Below are 18,223 nucleotides of genomic sequence, written 5' to 3'. Positions count from 1 at the left end.
TGCAGATTGGTCCATTTCAGAATAATATATGATATGTTTTATAATGATTGATCATGAAAGTGTTCTCAAAGCTGGTAAAGGTGCAGCTAGTTTGAATTACTTTGTATACTAAAGGGTAGCTTGTGGATTTACTCCAGGTGGAACTAAAGTCTTATTTAACACTTGATTATATTTCACATCATTCATCCACATCTGTAAAGTAACTAAAGGTATTAAATACATGTAGGGGAGTAGAAGTACACCATGTACCTCTGAACTGTAGTGGAGTAGAAGAACAAAGTAGCAAAACATTGAAATACTTAAATAAAGTACAAGTATCTCAAAATTGTGCCCAAGTATTAGTACTTGTTGAGTTTATGAACGTAGTTACTTTACACCATGTGGCTATAAAGATAGAAAGACTAAGCCTTGCACAGAGGCATGAAAATACATTTTCAAAATGCTCGACAGTGCTGCCAAAATTATAAACTGACTGCAACACAATTAAAGTAAATGCTTTTAATTTCTATTAGATGTGACTCTTTGGCGTTTCTGTTATTATTAGCACTGCTGCTTTAGTTGTTCTGACTGCTAAAATCCTCTGTTATTCCTCATTTTAATGCCGATATTCCGTGGGGTGGGGGAGCCGGGGGCTCGGATCCTTGTCACCTTTTTCATACCTGATGAGTTTGCATCCCTGGGAGGGATGTTTCCTTTTCCTCTCTCTGTACAGAGTGTCTTGTCAGAATGAATGATATCGGGGACTCAGCTGAGCGCCCTCTCGCCTGTCGGCTGTTTCTCACATGTCCTCTGTCCCATATGTGCCTCCTACACACGTCAATGAGCCCACGAGTGCCGTTCAGCAGACAGCACTGCACACACCTCCACTGATCCCTCAGTGGGTTTGAGCGTGAATGCGCCTCAATGTCTGTTTTACGAGCCTTCTCCTAAACTGCAACATAATGAGAGCCTGTGTGAAAAGCAGCGTGTGGAGGCCCCCTCGCAGCCTTTTCAGTCCGGGCCCCCCCGTGGGTCGCTTCACGGGACAACGGCGGCGAGGGCGATGGCGTGGCTAGTCACCATGACTACCACAGATAATTGAGAGCATGTACGCCCGCTCTCAGGGCATTACTCAGAGTGGCTGCGCGCGTGTTCGATGGAGAGATGGATGAGCAGGCTGATCAGCAGAGTGTACACTCTGCAGTACGCCTCTCTCCCCCCCCCCCCCCCCCCCCCCCCCCCCCCCCCCGCCACCCCCGCAGTTCGATGGGATACAGGAAACAATCCTGTCATCCCAGGGACAGTGTCATGCGCTCCATTCAGAGCTGCAGGAACTCCTGTTGAAAAAGGCAATTTCCAGGGTTCCTCAAAGGGAGGAAAATCAGGGGTGTTTTACTCCCGTTATTTTCTAAATCCCGAAAAAGACCCATCCTCGATCTGTCAGTATTCCACATGCTGACGATCAAACAGTTGCTGGAATGTGGTCAACGGGTGCTGGAATGTGTTCACTAGGACGACTTCACTTGGTTTACTTCCATAGACCTGAAGGATGCATACTTCCACGTACCCATCATCCCGAAACACAGGAAATGTCTGCGTTTCTCATTTCAGGGAATATCGTACCAGACAATCGTCTGCCGTTCAGATATTCCCTGGCTCCTCGCACTTTTTCAAAGTGTCTAGAGAAGGCTGGAGCCGCTACACAGAGGAGGGATGAGAGTGTGGTTTTATCTGGACGACCTGCTATTGTGGGCTCGCTCCAGGGAGGAAGTCGCTTTACAGACGGTACATCTCGTATTGCACCTGTCAAGCCTGGGTTTCAGAATAAATTGGAAGAAAGCTGTCCTCTTCCCTCCCAGACAATGATTTATCTGGGAGTGGAATTAAACTCAGCCAGCATGAGAGCGCGGCTCTCGCAGAGAGTGGAGAAGCTGACAGCTCTCTTCCGGCGTGTCACAACCCACACAGCTCTCTCCGTGACGCAGCTGCTCTGCCTTGACGTCAGCTGGTCACGTGATTATACCCCTTGCCCTGGGTCTCTTCCAACAGGGGGACTCCAGATGTGGTTCATTCGCTGCAGAAGCCTGCTGTTTTTAACCTATTGGTTTATAAACTGCAGAGCTCGCGGTATTCCTCTGTCCCAGATAGGCCTCCTACACACGGTCATAACCCACGAGCACCGTTATAACGCCTCGTGTGGACAGCATGCACACACCTCTCATCCCCTGGGCGTGTACGCGCCTCATGATGAGAGACGGAGTGAAATGCAGCGTGTGGAAACTCCCTCGCAGCCCTTTTGCCTCACGGGCAGCGGCGGTGATGGCGTGGCTCGTCACCATGACGACCATTACGGCACATCACAGAGAAGCCTCTCCCCCCAGCAGTTCCATGGGATACAAGAAACACTCCTGTCATCCCAGGAACAGTGTCTTGCGCGTTTTTTACTCCGCTATTTTTCTAAATCTCGGAAAAAAACGGGGGAGTCGCCCCGTTGCTTTACAATCAATGTGTTGATTCGTACAGACAACAGGCCACGGCTATGGAAGCAGCCTACCTCAATCGCCAGGGAGGAGTACGATCTGCGCAGCTTCTGAACGCAGCCAGGCGGCTGCTGTTCTGGGCGCGCACACACGTTGCTCTCATCAGAGCAATGTATATTCCGGGCGAATTGAACAGAGGGACTCGCAGAGCGCAGCAGCCGTGTTATGCAAGGAGTACGGAGACTCAGACCTGTGTCACGCGCACTGGCGCCTCAGTGGGATTTGGCTTTGGTGTTACGCGCACTGAGCAAAGCCCCATTTGAACCTTTAGACCAGGTTCCCCTTAAACTGTTACTGTTGTCAGCCAAAGTAGTATTACTTTTGGCTCTATCAGCGAAAAGGGTCAGTGATTTGTCTGCTCTCTCTGTGGCTCCGTCAGGCCTCCGGATCCAAGGAGATGGCAGTTCAGCTGTTTTACGCCCTGACCCGGCTTTTATGCCAAAGGTTAGGGCGTTAGGGTCATGAGTGATCACCTTGGATGGCTTCTTTCCCACTCCTCACAGGTCGGAGGAAGAAGCCGCGTCTCATCTCCTCTGTCCTGTGCGCGCGCTGTCCTGCTAGTGGCGCGCACGGCTGCCTTGCGCCATTCTCAGTGCCTGTTTGTGCACTATAGAGAGCGCTCGATCGGGCAGCCTCTGTCTGCACAACGGCTGTCACACTGGCTGTGTGAAGCTGTGTCACAGGCATGTCTCCTGATGGGGTGGAGCCCCCGGAGAACATCAATGAGCACTCCACCAGAGGAATGTCCTCCTCCACGGCTTTGCACGGAGGAATGTCAGTGGAAGACATTTGCACTGCTGCATCTTGGTCTTCCCCTGTTCATTTATTCAATTGTATTTAAGGGATGTCTCCCATTCCTCTCTGACACACCCTGTACGGAGTGTCTTGTCAGAGTGAGTGACGTCAGGGATCCAGCTGTGCGCCTCTCGGCACGCGGAGAGCGGCCCTTTTCTTTCTTATGAGAGGGATGTTTCCTTTTTTTTTCCTCTGACACATTTTTGGTACGGAGTGTCTTGTCAGAGTGAGTGGCGTCAGGGATCCAGCTGGGCGCTCTCCTGTCTGACACGCAGAGAGCTGCTGTTCCCCTTCTATGATCGCTGGGCAAGGTGAGACCTTCGTCTCCACTTTCTCACAGCGGCTGGGTATGTATTGTTCCCAGCCTTCATCCCGTCAGGGAAGATAGGCATGTTTTGCTATGTTCCAGGGACGGTGATGCGCCATTACGCATGGCACAACAGGCATGGGGTGTTATTGAGCAGGTGTGTCTGTGCTTCTAGTGCCGGGCGGACCCAGTGGGGCGCAGACTACATCATGCTTCGCCCCTAACCCAATAGCGATAGCCTTAGAGGGCGAAGCCATATACGAAATAGAACTGTAGTTACCTACTGTAACCCCAGCTTCTATGAGTAAATGGCGCAGCCCTCTAATGCTGGGCCCCACTGGCTCTACGAATAGCTGAAGAAAAGTTATTTTGTATGGGAGCAGATTGCCGGGCCTCCTTCCTATTTATACCGGAAGGAGGCCCGAGGGCGGGGCCCACCTTGCGGGTGGGCGTGGACTACAAGTGTTTCAGTGCTGCGCGGGTGCGCAGGGGGATTACCCAATAGCGATAGCCTTAGAGGGCTGTGCCATTTACTCATAGAAGCTGGGGTTACAGTAGGTAACCTCAGTTATTCTTCTATGCTTATTGAATGGCAACAACTTCAATGTCGCAGTGCCACGGTGAACTAACATGCAATATAGGACTGTCTCAGAAAATTAGAATATTGTGATAAAGTTCTTTATTTTCTGTAATGCAATTAAAAAAACAAAAATGTCATACATTCTGGATTCATTACAAATCAACTGAAATATTGCAAGCCTTTTATTATTTTAATATTGCTGATTATGGCATACAGCTTAAGAAAACTCAAAAATCCTATCTCAAAAAATTAGAATAGTTCCTCAGACCAAGTAAAAAAAAAAGATTTATAACAGCAAAACACAATCAAACATTTGAAAATGTCCATTAATGCACTCAGTACTTGGTTGGGAATCCTTTTGCACGGATTACTGCATCAATGCGGCGTGGCATGGAGGCAATCAGCCTGTGGCATTGCTGAGGTGTTATGGATGCCCAGGATGCTTCAATAGCGGCCTTTAGCTCATTAGCATTGTTGGGTCTGGTGTCTTTCAGCTTCTTCTTCACAATACCCCACATATTCTCTATGGGGTTCAGGTCAGGGGAATTTGCAGGCCAATCGAGGACAGTAATGCCATGGTCAGTACACCAGTTACTGGTGGTTTTGGCACTGTGGGCAGGTGCCAGATCATGCTGGAAAATGAATTCCTCATCTCCATAGAGCTTTTCAGCAGACGGAAGCATGTAGTGCTCTAAAATCTCTTGGTACACAGCTGCATTTACTCTGGGCTTGATGAAACACAGTGGACCAACACCAGCAGCTGACATGGCTCCCCAAACCATCGCTGACTGTGGGAACTTCACACTGGATTTCAAGCAACTTGGATTTTGCTCCTCTCCAGCCTTTCTCCAGACTCTGGCGACTTGACTTCCAAATGAAATACAAAACTTGCTTTCGTCTGAAAAGAGGACTTTGGACCACTGTGCAACTGTCCAGTGCTTCTTTTCCTTAGCCCAAGTCAGACGCCTCTTCCGTTGTCTTGAGTTCAGAAGTGGCTTGACCATGGGAATACGGCTATTGTAGCCCATTTCCCGGACACGTCTGTGAACAGTGACTTTTGATACCTGGACTCCAGCTTCAGTCCACTGTCTTTGAAGCTCCCCCAAATTCTGGAAGCGACTCTTCTTCACAATGCTGTTAAGGCTGCGGTCATCTCTCTTGGTTGTGCAGCGTTTCCTGCCACATTTCCCCCTTCCAACAGACTTTTTGTGGATGTGCTTTGAAACTGCACTCTGGGAACAGCTTGCTCTTTGAGAAATTTCTTTTTGTGTCTTACCCTCCTGATGGAGGGTGTCAATGACGGTCCTCTGGACAGCAGTCAGATCAGCAGTCTTCCCCATACTTGTGATTTAGTTTACTGAACCAAGCTGAGTGTTTTTCAAGGCTCAGGAAACCCTTGCAGGTGTTTCGAGTTAATTAGACGATTCAAGTGATTCGTTGAACACCCTACTAGTATACTTTTTCATGATATTCTAATATTTAGAGATAGGATATTTGAGTTTTCTTAAGCTGTATGCCATAATCAGCAATATTAAAATAATAAAAGGCTTGCAATATTTCAGTTGATTTGTAATGAATCCAGAATGTATGACATTTTTGTTTTTTTAATTGCATTACAGAAAAAAAAGAACTTTATCACAATATTCTAATTTTCTGAGACAGTCCTGTATATGACCTTACAACATCCACTTCCCCTCAAGCAGGTTGTATACAGTACATCAACAGGAACATTGTAACACTGTAACATTTTTTTTTATTAAACCTAACAGGTGACTCACAACAGTATTATCAATCAATCAATGTTTATTTATATAGCCCAATATCACAAATGTTACATTTGTCTCAGTGGACTTCACAGTTTGTACAGAATATCAGTATGACAATACGACACCCTCTGTCCTTAGACCCTCACATCGTACAAGGAAAAACTTCCAGAGAAAACCCAGTTTAAAGGGAAAAATGGGAGAAACCTCAGGGAGAGCAACAGAGGAGGGATCCCTCTCCCAGGACGGACAGACGTGCAATAGATGCCGTGTGTAAATTGAAAAGATAATACATTTGCAACATAGGTAGTCCAAATGTTTGGAAATGCATGTGTGTATAATAGGAAGATGAATCCATGAGTATATCCATCCAGGACTTATGATCCAGGACCACAGCCACGACTCAAGATCCAGGACTCGCAATCCATGACACAGGACCGCAGGATCATCCATGACTCCGGATCCCGGCGTATATAGACACCAAAAAGAAAGACATTTGGGGAAGCTGGGTTAATCGGAACATGAGAGTACACAGGTATAGACAGAGAGAAGGAAGAAGTAAGATGTCCCCCGACAAACTAAGCCTATATCAGCAAAACTAGGGGCTGAATCTAATCAGCCCTAACTATAAGCTTTATCAAAAAGGAAGGTCTTAAGCGCACTCTTAAAAACGGATAGGGTGTCTGCCGTCCGAACACAAACTGGAAGCTGATTCCACAAAAGTGGAGCTTGATAAGAAAAGGCTCTGGCTCCCATTGTACTTTTAGAGACTCTAGGAACAACCAACAACCCTGCATTCTTGGAACGCAATGCCCTAGTAGGACAATAGGGTATAATGAGTTCTTTAAGGTAAGATGGCGCCTGCCCATTAAGGGCTTTGTAGGCAAGAAGAAGAATTTTAAATTCTATCCTGTGTTCTATAGGGAGCCAGTGTAAGGCAGCCAGAACAGGAGTAATGTGGTCCCTTTTCCTAACTCTGGTTAGTACACGAGCTGCAGCATTTTGAATCAGCTGAAGCGACTTGACTGACTTCTTGGTACACCCTGATAATAAGGAGTTACAATAATCCAGCCTTGAAGTAACAAATGCATGGACTAGTTTCTCTGCATCGTTTTGAGGCAAGATATGCCTGATTTTTGCAATGTTACGTAGATGGAAGTAGGCGGTCCTTGAAATTGATTTTATGTGGGCGTTAAAGGATAAATCCTGATCAAATGTAACACCAAGATTCCTTACAGTCTCACTGGAGGCCAAATTAATGCCATCCATAGTTAATATATCTTTAGATAATTTGTTTCGTAGATTCTTCGGGCCAAGTACAATAACTTCAGTTTTGGTCGTGTTTAACATCAAAAAATTTAAGGTCATCCACGTTTTTAAGTCCTTGAGGCAGTCTTGAATTTGATTTAGATGATTAATTTCATCAGGCTTGATTGATATTATCTATTCCCTTCTTAGCTCAGCTGGAAGTCTTTAAGGTAACTTGGTAACTTAGTCCCTCTTTTTGACTGTCTCTTCCCTGGACTTGTATTTTCCACAGTTCCATGGACCCTCTCTGCTGCTGCAGCTTCTGTAGCTGCTGGCTCTTCCAACTCGTCCCCACTGAGCACCACATTCTCAACGTCCTGCCATGTCTCTCCTTTTTCGGCTGCCTGACTTAGCTGAGTCGAGTCAGTCTGTTGTCTTTCATGGTCTTTTTCTGGTCTATGGTGGTGAGCATGAGTCTGGTCCACATGTCTCCTGACTACTCTCCCATCACCCAGCATCACTTTATATGACACTGGCCCTGTCACTGACTCTATGATTCCTGGAATCGACTTGGGTCCAAGACTGAAGTTTCTCATCAGCACTGAGTCTCCTGTTTTGAACCAGCGCCCCTTTGCCTTTTTGTCATGATCTCTTATCTGTCTTTCCTGTTTTTCTTTGACCTTCATGCACAGATCTGGATGAATTGAATCCAAACAGCAACGTAGCTTCCTCCCGAGAAGCAGCTCTGCTGGTGACAGACCTGTTGTAGTCTGAGGAGTCACACAATAACTAAATAACACTCTGGCTACCTTGGCTGTCAGTGTTCCTTCTGGACATTTTTTCATCATCCTTTTAAATGTCTGTACCCCTCTCTCTGCTAACCTGTTACTGGAGGCGTGATAGGGTGCCGATGTCACATGACGGATACCATTTATTTTAAGAAAATCTTTGAACTCTGTGCTGATGAAACAGGTGATATTATCAGACACCAACAATTCAGGCAGTCCATGGTTACTGAAACTGGTACGCAGGCACAACCACATCCATCCATTTTGAGTGTGCATCAATGAGCACAAAAAACATCTTCCCAATGAATGGCCCAGCATAAACCACATGAATACGACTCCAGGGCTTATCAGGCCAATCCCAGGGGTGTAACGGAGCTGGTGCCGGAACATTTTGGTTATATGTTATACAGGATTTGACAGTATCCTCTACATTCTTGTCGAGCTTTGGCCACCATACATAGCTCCTAGCCAGTGCTTTCATCCTGGACACTCCCGGATGGCAATGATGAAGCTGTCTCAAAACACTTTCTTGACCTGGCTTTGGCACATTAACTGTTGCGCCCCACAACACACACCCATTTTGGATACTGAGTTCATGTTTCCTCACTGCATAAGGGCCAAACTCAATCTCTTTTAATTCTGATGACCAGCCTCTGTGTACCAATTCCCGCACCCGTGAGAGTACTGGATCCTTGTCTGTCCATACTTTCTCTTCGTCAGCAGTCACAAGTGTGATGTCAGAACTCTCCAGCATTAGAACGCTCTCTTCTGGCCTCCCCAGGTCAGGTTTCTCTGGTAGGGGCAGGCGGCTCAGTGCGTCTGCATTGTTGTGGTACTTCCTTTCTTTGTACACTATGGTGTATTCATAGGCTCTCATGGTCACGGCCCAACGTTGGATCCTCGGTGATGCCATTTGGGGTACTGCTCGCATCTCACTGAAAAGTGACAACAGGGGCTTGTGATCCGTCACTATAGTAAACCTCCGTCCATAGATGTACTTGTGGAAGCGTTTTATTCCAAAAATCACTGCCAGTCCTTCCTTGTCAAGTTGTGAGTAGTTTTTCTCTGCAGCATTTAATGTCCGTGATGTAAATCCAATGGGTCTTTCAGTTCCATCTGGCATGCGATGTGAGAGCACAACACCTAATCCATATGGTGATGCGTCACATGATAGCACAATGTCCTTCTCTGGGTCATAATGCACCAACACTTCAGCTGACTGCATCATGTCTTTTGACTTTTCAAACACCGTCTGTTGTGCCTCTTCCCACTGCAACTTTGTGTCTTTTTTTTTAGCAGTTTGTGCACTGGAGGAAGGGTGGTTGACAGACTGGGCAGGCACTTGTTATAATAGTTTAACAGTCCTAGATGCTTTGAGCTCTGTCACATTTGAAGGTGTGGGTGCATCCTTGATTTCTTCCACCTTCTCATGCACGGGGTGCAGTCCTGTGGCATCCACCTTATGAACTAGAAACGTTGCTTCCTCACTCATGAACAAACACTTGGTTCTTTCAAGCCTGAGACCGGCCTCCTGTAGCCATTTCAGTACAAGGACAAGAGTCTACAGATGCTCTTCGTCATCTTTCCCTGTCAGCAGGATGTCATCCAAGAATATTGCCACTCTAGGGATGCCCTGTAGCAGTCCCTCCATGGTCCGTTGAAAAATAGCTGGGCTAGATGATACCCCGAAAGGTAACACTTTGTACGTGAACAAGCCCTTGTGTGTATTTATGGTCACATATGTTTTTGCTTCTTCATCCAAAGGTATTTGGTGATATGCATGACTGAGATCTAGCTTTGTGAACTTCTGTCCACCTGACAGGTTGGCAAACAAATCCTCAATTCTGGGAATTGGATACTGCTCCAGTTTTGATACTCGATTTACAGTCAGTTTGTAATCACCGCACAACCTTCCTGAGTCATCTGGTTTTAACACCGGTACCACAGGCGCTGCCCACTCTGCATATTTTACCGGTTCAATTATCTCCTGGGCTACGAGACAGTCCAGTTCGGCCTCAACCCTTCCTCTCATTGCATACGGGACCGGTCTAGCTTTAAAAAACCTGGGGGTTGCTTCCTTGTCCACATATAGTTTAGCTGGGGGCCCTTTAAATTTCCCTAGTTCCTCTTTGAAAACCTCCTCATATTCCCCAAGTACCTCCTCCAAGGTCTCTTCCCTGACATGGTGAATCTGGCTTTCAGGTCTCCACTGCAAACCTAGCTTCTTAATCCAGTTCCTGCCAACTAGACTAGGGCCTGTTCCTGGCACAACTACCAACGGTAGGTTTTTTACTGACTTTTTGTGCTGCACTTTTACCATAGCTGCTCCCAAAACATTTACCCTATGTCCTGTGTATGTTCTGAGTCTCACTCTGCATGGTTGTAGGGCTGGTACCTCTCCCCCCCCATGAGGTTTTGTACACTGAGTGGTTCACCACTGTTACCCCACATCCTGAGTCTACTTCAAACTGCGTTTCAGTTTCGTTAATAGTCAGTGTTTCTAGAAATGGCTCCTCTGCCGGTATGTCTATTTCCTCCACTTTGTACAAAGTGAACATGACCTCATCTGTGTCTGTCATCTTTTTCGCCCTCCCCCTGGCTGACATACTTTGCTCCCTGAGTTTTCACATGCTTATATCTCTGATATACTCCACCCCCTTTTGCTTGTGAAGCACTAACTGAGCCTTTTGACCTACACACTTTCTGAATATGGCCTATCTTCCCACACCTGTGACAGGTGTCTTTAATAAACCTACAGTCCCCAGCTATGTGCTGCTCACTGCCACACCTGTAGCAAGCCTTATGCTGGTGCTCCTGCTCACTGAGGCTCTGCCTTGCCGTCATCTTGTGCACTGTCTCAGGTGCTCTCATGTGCGAGGGTGCTGACTCCAGTGACTGTAAGTCTCTCACATCCTTGCTGGCTGTCTCAATAGCCTGGGCCAGCTTCAGTGCCCTGTCGAAGGTCAAATCCGGCTCTGACAACAATCGCCGTTGTATGCGATCCTCCCCAATCCCACAGACCAGCCTGTCATGCAGCATTTCTGTTAACTTGACTCCATAGTTACAATCTTGTGTTAATTTCCTTAGCACAGCAACGTACTCGATGACTGTTTCTCCCAGCTTCCTACTCCTTGAGTTAAATTTGTAGCGCTGTACAATTTCACTGGGTTTGGGGTTGAAATGGTCTTTCAGCAGCTGAACAAGCTCATCAAACGTCTTATCTCCTGACCTCGCTGGGTTGACAAGGTTCCTCATAAGGCTGTAAGTCTGACTGCCAACTGAACTGAGTAAAATAGCTTTCTGCCGACCTGCATCTTCGATCTCATTAGCTTCAAAGAAATATTGGAGAACCTCACAATATTCCTCCCACGTCTGGGATTGACTATCAAAAGGAACAGTGTTTCCTACCGTTGCCGCCGCTATCTTCTAGCTCACGCCACTGTCCGGTGTTTTGTGCCGTTAACGTAGCCACTCAACAGTCTCGCTCATTTGCGTGCATTTCCACCAGGCATCTGCTGTACTTTTATCCTCGTCGCCATTATGTAGTAACTCACGGGAGGCTTCTTGTGAGCATATAGGAGTGTATTGGTTTCTGGTAGAACCGAACTGCGACTCAGGTTTCCCACATACTTAGCATAACAACATAGCCCACAGTTATTCTTCTATGCTTATTGAACGGCAACAACTTCAATGTCACAGTGCCACCTAGTGGACTGGTGAGCTAACATGCAATATATATATGACCTTACAACAAACCTCTAGATCAGGTTCCCCTTAAGGTTTTTTCAGCCAAAGTAGCATTACTTTTAGAGCTGACATCAGTTAAAAGGGTGAGTGACTGGTCTGCTCTCTGTGGCTCCGTCATGTCTCCGGATCCAAGGAGGTGGCAGCTCAGCTGTTTTACGCCCTAACCCGGCTTTATGCCAAAGGTTATCACAAGTAGGCCTGTCGCGATAATCGATAAAATTGACTTATCGTACGATAAATAAAAATGGACTCGATAACTTTTCTGAGCTCGATAAATTGCCGTTTACATAAAGATGTGACCAGCATTTTAGCCTGGAGCGCTGTGGCTGCCAGGCGCGCTGTGAGGGGCGGGGCTGACACACAGCCAGGTCAGGACACTCCGCGTGCACGTGCAGCAGCGTAGCGGCCAAATTAATAATATAGCGAGAAGCGGGAGACAACGTGTGACTTACTCGCGAGGAATTTAAAGTGAAATGGAATTGGTTACAAAACCTAACGACACATCTCGATTCTCCGGTGTGGCTGTATTTTGGATTCAAACCAAATCAACGAGGCGAACCTACGGACTTGAATGAGCCGGGCGGTGTGTCGCATTGGTTTAAAAAAGGTAGCGACAAAAGCAGGCAATACCACGCATTTTAAACCACCTAAAACACAACCACTCCATTCCGTATTCCCAGCTGGGAGCAAACACGGCAGCTGGAGATGGAGAGCCCCCGCCCGACAATGCAAACATGTTGGTGTTCCTTGCTCAAAAACTTAGAAAAACAGATTTGGATATTGAGGCATCTGGGTCTTTGACAGTGGACTGTACACTTGACTGTTGTTTTAAGGAGGTTTTTTTTGCTTGTGAGATAATGTGTGCTCATATTTATTTATTTATTTATTTATAAAGCTCTCTCTCTCATATATATATATATATATACAGGACTGTCTCAGAAAATTAGAATATTGTGATAAAGTTCTTTATTTTCTGTAATGCAATTAAAAAAACAAAAATGTCATACATTCTGGATTCATTACAAATCAACTGAAATATTGCAAGCCTTTTATTATTTTAATATTGCTGATTATGGCATACAGCTTAAGAAAACTCAAATATCCTATCTCTAAATATTAGAATATCATGAAAAAGTATACTAGTAGGGTGTTCAACGAATCACTTGAATCGTCTAATTAACTCGAAACACCTGCAAGGGTTTCCTGAGCCTTGAAAAACACTCAGCTTGGTTCAGTAAACTAAATCACAAGTATGGGGAAGACTGCTGATCTGACTGCTGTCCAGAGGACCGTCATTGACACCCTCCATCAGGAGGGTAAGACACAAAAAGAAATTTCTCAAAGAGCAAGCTGTTCACAGAGTGCAGTTTCAAAGCACATCCACAAAAAGTCTGTTGGAAGGGGGAAATGTGGCAGGAAACGCTGCACAACCAAGAGAGATGACCGCAGCCTTAACAGCATTGTGAAGAAGAGTCGCTTCCAGAATTTGGGGGAGCTTCAAAGACAGTGGACTGAAGCTGGAGTCCAGGTATCAAAAGTCACTGTTCACAGACGTGTCCGGGAAATGGGCTACAATAGCCGTATTCCCATGGTCAAGCCACTTCTGAACTCAAGACAACGGAAGAGGCGTCTGACTTGGGCTAAGGAAAAGAAGCACTGGACAGTTGCACAGTGGTCCAAAGTCCTCTTTTCAGACGAAAGCAAGTTTTGTATTTCATTTGGAAGTCAAGGCGCCAGAGTCTGGAGAAAGGCTGGAGAGGAGCAAAATCCAAGTTGCTTGAAATCCAGTGTGAAGTTCCCACAGTCAGCGATGGTTTGGGGAGCCATGTCAGCTGCTGGTGTTGGTCCACTGTGTTTCATCAAGCCCAGAGTAAATGCAGCTGTGTACCAAGAGATTTTAGAGCACTACATGCTTCCGTCTGCTGAAAAGCTCTATGGAGATGAGGAATTCATTTTCCAGCATGATCTGGCACCTGCCCACAGTGCCAAAACCACCAGTAACTGGTGTACTGACCATGGCATTACTGTCCTCGATTGGCCTGCAAATTCCCCTGACCTGAACCCCATAGAGAATATGTGGGGTATTGTGAAGAAGAAGCTGAAAGACACCAGACCCAACAATGCTAATGAGCTAAAGGCCGCTATTGAAGCATCCTGGGCATCCATAACACCTCAGCAATGCCACAGGCTGATTGCCTCCATGCCACGCCGCATTGATGCAGTAATCCGTGCAAAAGGATTCCCAACCAAGTACTGAGTGCATTAATGGACATTTTCAAATGTTTGATTGTGTTTTGCTGTTATAAATCTTTTTTTTTTACTTGGTCTGAGGAACTATTCTAATTTTTTGAGATAGGATTTTTGAGTTTTCTTAAGCTGTATGCCATAATCAGCAATATTAAAATAATAAAAGGCTTGCAATATTTCAGTTGATTTGTAATGAATCCAGAATGTATGACATTTTTGTTTTTTTAATTGCATTACAGAAAATAAAGAACTTTATCACAATATTCTAATTTTCTGAGACAGTCCTGTATATACACTGAACAAAAATATAAACGCAACACTTTTGTTTTTGCTCTCATTTTTCATGAGATGAACTCAAAGATCTAAAACATTTTCTACATACACAAAATAACAATTTCTCTCAAATATTGTTCATAAATCTGAAAAAATCTGTGATAGTGAGCATTTCTCCTTTGCCGAGAAAATCCATCCCACCTCACAGGTGTGGCATATCAAGATGCTGATTAGACAGCATGATTATTGCACAGGTGTGCCTTAGGGTGGCCACAATAAAAGGCCACCCTTAAACATGCATTTTTGCTTTATTGGGGGGGTCTGGGGGGGTCCGAAAACCAGTCAGTATCTGGTGTGAGCGTTAGGATTAGGGTTAGGGTTAGGGTTAGGGTAATGTTGTGAATCGAGTGGCCTGTGTTCGTCGTCAATAACATACGCCTGCCCATACCATAACCCCACCACCACCATGGGCCACTCGATTCACAACATTACCCTAACCCTAACCCTAACGCTCACACCAGATACTGACTGGTTTTCGGACCCCCCCAATAAAGCAAAAATGCATGTTTAAGGGTGGCCTTTTATTGTGGCCACCCTAAGGCACACCTGTGAAATAATCATGCTGTCTAATCAGCATCTTGATATGCCACACCTGTGAGGTGGGATGGATTTTCTCGGCAAAGGAGAAGTGCTCACGATCACAGAGTTTTTCAGATTTATGAACAATATTTGAGAGAAATGGTTATTTTGTGTATGTAGAAAATGTTTTAGATCTTTGAGTTCATCTCATGAAAAATGGGAGCAAAAACAAAAGTGTTGCGTTTATATTTTTGTTCAGTGTATATATATATATCTATATATATCTATATATATCTATATAGATATATATCTATATATATCTATAGGTATATATATATATATATATATATATATAGGTATATATATATATATATATATATAGGTATATATATATGTATGTATATACACATATACATATATATATACACATATATACCTAATATAATACATACATATATATATACATATATATATACATACATATATATATACATATATATATACACATTCATATATATATACATACATATATACATATATATATACATATATACATACATATATATATACATATATACATACATATATATATATACATACCTATATATACCTATATATATATATATACCTATATATATACCTATATATACCTATATATATATATACCTATATATATATATGATATTATGTCTATATATATATATATATACAGGACTGTCTCAGAAAATTAGAATATTGTGATAAAGTTCTTTATTTTCTGTAATGCAATTAAAAAAACAAAAATGTCATACATTCTGGATTCATTACAAATCAACTGAAATATTGCAAGCCTTTTATTATTTTAATATTGCTGATTATGGCATACAGCTTAAGAAAACTCAAATATCCTATCTCTAAATATTAGAATATCATGAAAAAGTATACTAGTAGGGTGTTCAACGAATCACTTGAATCGTCTAATTAACTCGAAACACCTGCAAGGGTTTCCTGAGCCTTGAAAAACACTCAGCTTGGTTCAGTAAACTAAATCACAAGTATGGGGAAGACTGCTGATCTGACTGCTGTCCAGAGGACCGTCATTGACACCCTCCATCAGGAGGGTAAGACACAAAAAGAAATTTCTCAAAGAGCAAGCTGTTCACAGAGTGCAGTTTCAAAGCACATCCACAAAAAGTCTGTTGGAAGGGGGAAATGTGGCAGGAAACGCTGCACAACCAAGAGAGATGACCGCAGCCTTAACAGCATTGTGAAGAAGAGTCGCTTCCAGAATTTGGGGGAGCTTCAAAGACAGTGGAATGAAGCTGGAGTCCAGGTATCAAAAGTCACTGTTCATAGACGTGTCCGGGAAATGGGCTACAATAGCCGTATTCCCATGGTCAAGCCACTTCTGAACTCAAGACAACGGAAGAGGCGTCTGACTTGGGCTAAGGAAAAGAAGCACTGGACAGTTGCACAGTGGTCCAAAGTCCTCTTTTCAGACGAAAGCAAGTTTTGTATTTCATTTGGAAGTCAAGGCGCCAGAGTCTGGAGAAAGGCTGGAGAGGAGCAAAATCCAAGTTGCTTGAAATCCAGTGTGAAGTTCCCACAGTCAGCGATGGTTTGGGGAGCCATGTCAGCTGCTGGTGTTGGTCCACTGTGTTTCATCAAGCCCAGAGTAAATGCAGCTGTGTACCAAGAGATTTTAGAGCACTACATGCTTCCGTCTGCTGAAAAGCTCTATGGAGATGAGGAATTCATTTTCCAGCATGATCTGGCACCTGCCCACAGTGCCAAAACCACCAGTAACTGGTGTACTGACCATGGCATTACTGTCCTCGATTGGCCTGCAAATTCCCCTGACCTGAACCCCATAGAGAATATGTGGGGTATTGTGAAGAAGAAGCTGAAAGACACCAGACCCAACAATGCTAATGAGCTAAAGGCCGCTATTGAAGCATCCTGGGCATCCATAACACCTCAGCAATGCCACAGGCTGATTGCCTCCATGCCACGCCGCATTGATGCAGTAATCCGTGCAAAAGGATTCCCAACCAAGTACTGAGTGCATTAATGGACATTTTCAAATGTTTGATTGTGTTTTGCTGTTATAAATCTTTTTTTTTTACTTGGTCTGAGGAACTATTCTAATTTTTTGAGATAGGATTTTTGAGTTTTCTTAAGCTGTATGCCATAATCAGCAATATTAAAATAATAAAAGGCTTGCAATATTTCAGTTGATTTGTAATGAATCCAGAATGTATGACATTTGTTTTTTTAATTGCATTACAGAAAATAAAGAACTTTATCACAATATTCTAATTTTCTGAGACAGTCCTGTATATATATATATGAGAAAGAGCTCTGTTTTCCAGCCTCACTATTTAATTTATTGTTTTGGTTGTGTGTGATTTAATTAATTTATTACAATTTAATTAATTTGTTTTATTTATTAATTTATATATTTTAATATTATTTCACATTTCATTTGCAATGTTCAATGTTCAATAAAAAGTTATGTTTGAAAGGATGTACTTGAATTATTATTATATATTATCATTATGTATAAAATGGTCTTTAAACGGTGCCGACAATATTATCGTTTATCGCAATAATTTCCAGAAAAATGTATCGTCCAACACAATTAATTATCGTGACAGGCCTAATCACAAGCTCCTTTAGGTCGAGAGTGATAACTTTGGATGGCTTCTATCCTCCTCCTCACACATCAGAGGAAGAAGCCGCATCTCATCTTCTTTGCCCCGTGCGTGCGCTAGCTTGCTATGTTACGCGCACGGCTGTTTGCGCCGTTCCCAGTGCCTGTTTGTGCATTACAGAGAGCGCTCACTAGGGCTGCCTCTGTCTGCACAACGCCTGTCACACTGGCTGTGTGAGGCTGTGTCACAGGCGTATGTCTCCTCGGGGAGGGATCCCCCGGAGAACATCAGAGCACACTCCACTAGAGGAATTTAGTTCTCTACGGCCTTGCACGGAGGAATGTCAGTGGAAGACATTTGCACTGCTGCATCTTGGTCTTCCCCCTGTTCGTTTATTCATTTTTATTTTGAGGGATGTCTCCCATTCCTCTCTGACACACTCTGCCTGTTGCCACGCAGAGAGCGGCCCTTTTTCCCTCTCATGGGAGGGATGTTCCCTTTTTCCCCTCTGACACACTCTGTACGGAGTGTCTTGTCAGAGTGAGTTATGTCAGGATCAGCTGTGCGCCTCTCTCCTGCCTCTCGCCATGCAGAGCTGCTTTTCCCCCCTCTTTTATCGCTGGACAAAGTGTGACCTTCGTCTCTACTTTTTCACAGCAGCAGGTTTGTATTGTTCCCAGCCTTCGTTCCCTCAATATTCATGTTTTTATGCTATATTTCCATGGACGGTGATGCGCCAGCCAG

Source organism: Notothenia rossii (genome assembly GCF_949606895.1).
Source record: "Notothenia rossii genome assembly, chromosome: 6".
Classification (NCBI taxonomy): Eukaryota; Metazoa; Chordata; class Actinopteri; order Perciformes; family Nototheniidae; genus Notothenia; species Notothenia rossii.
This window is presented reverse-complemented; position numbering follows the sequence as displayed.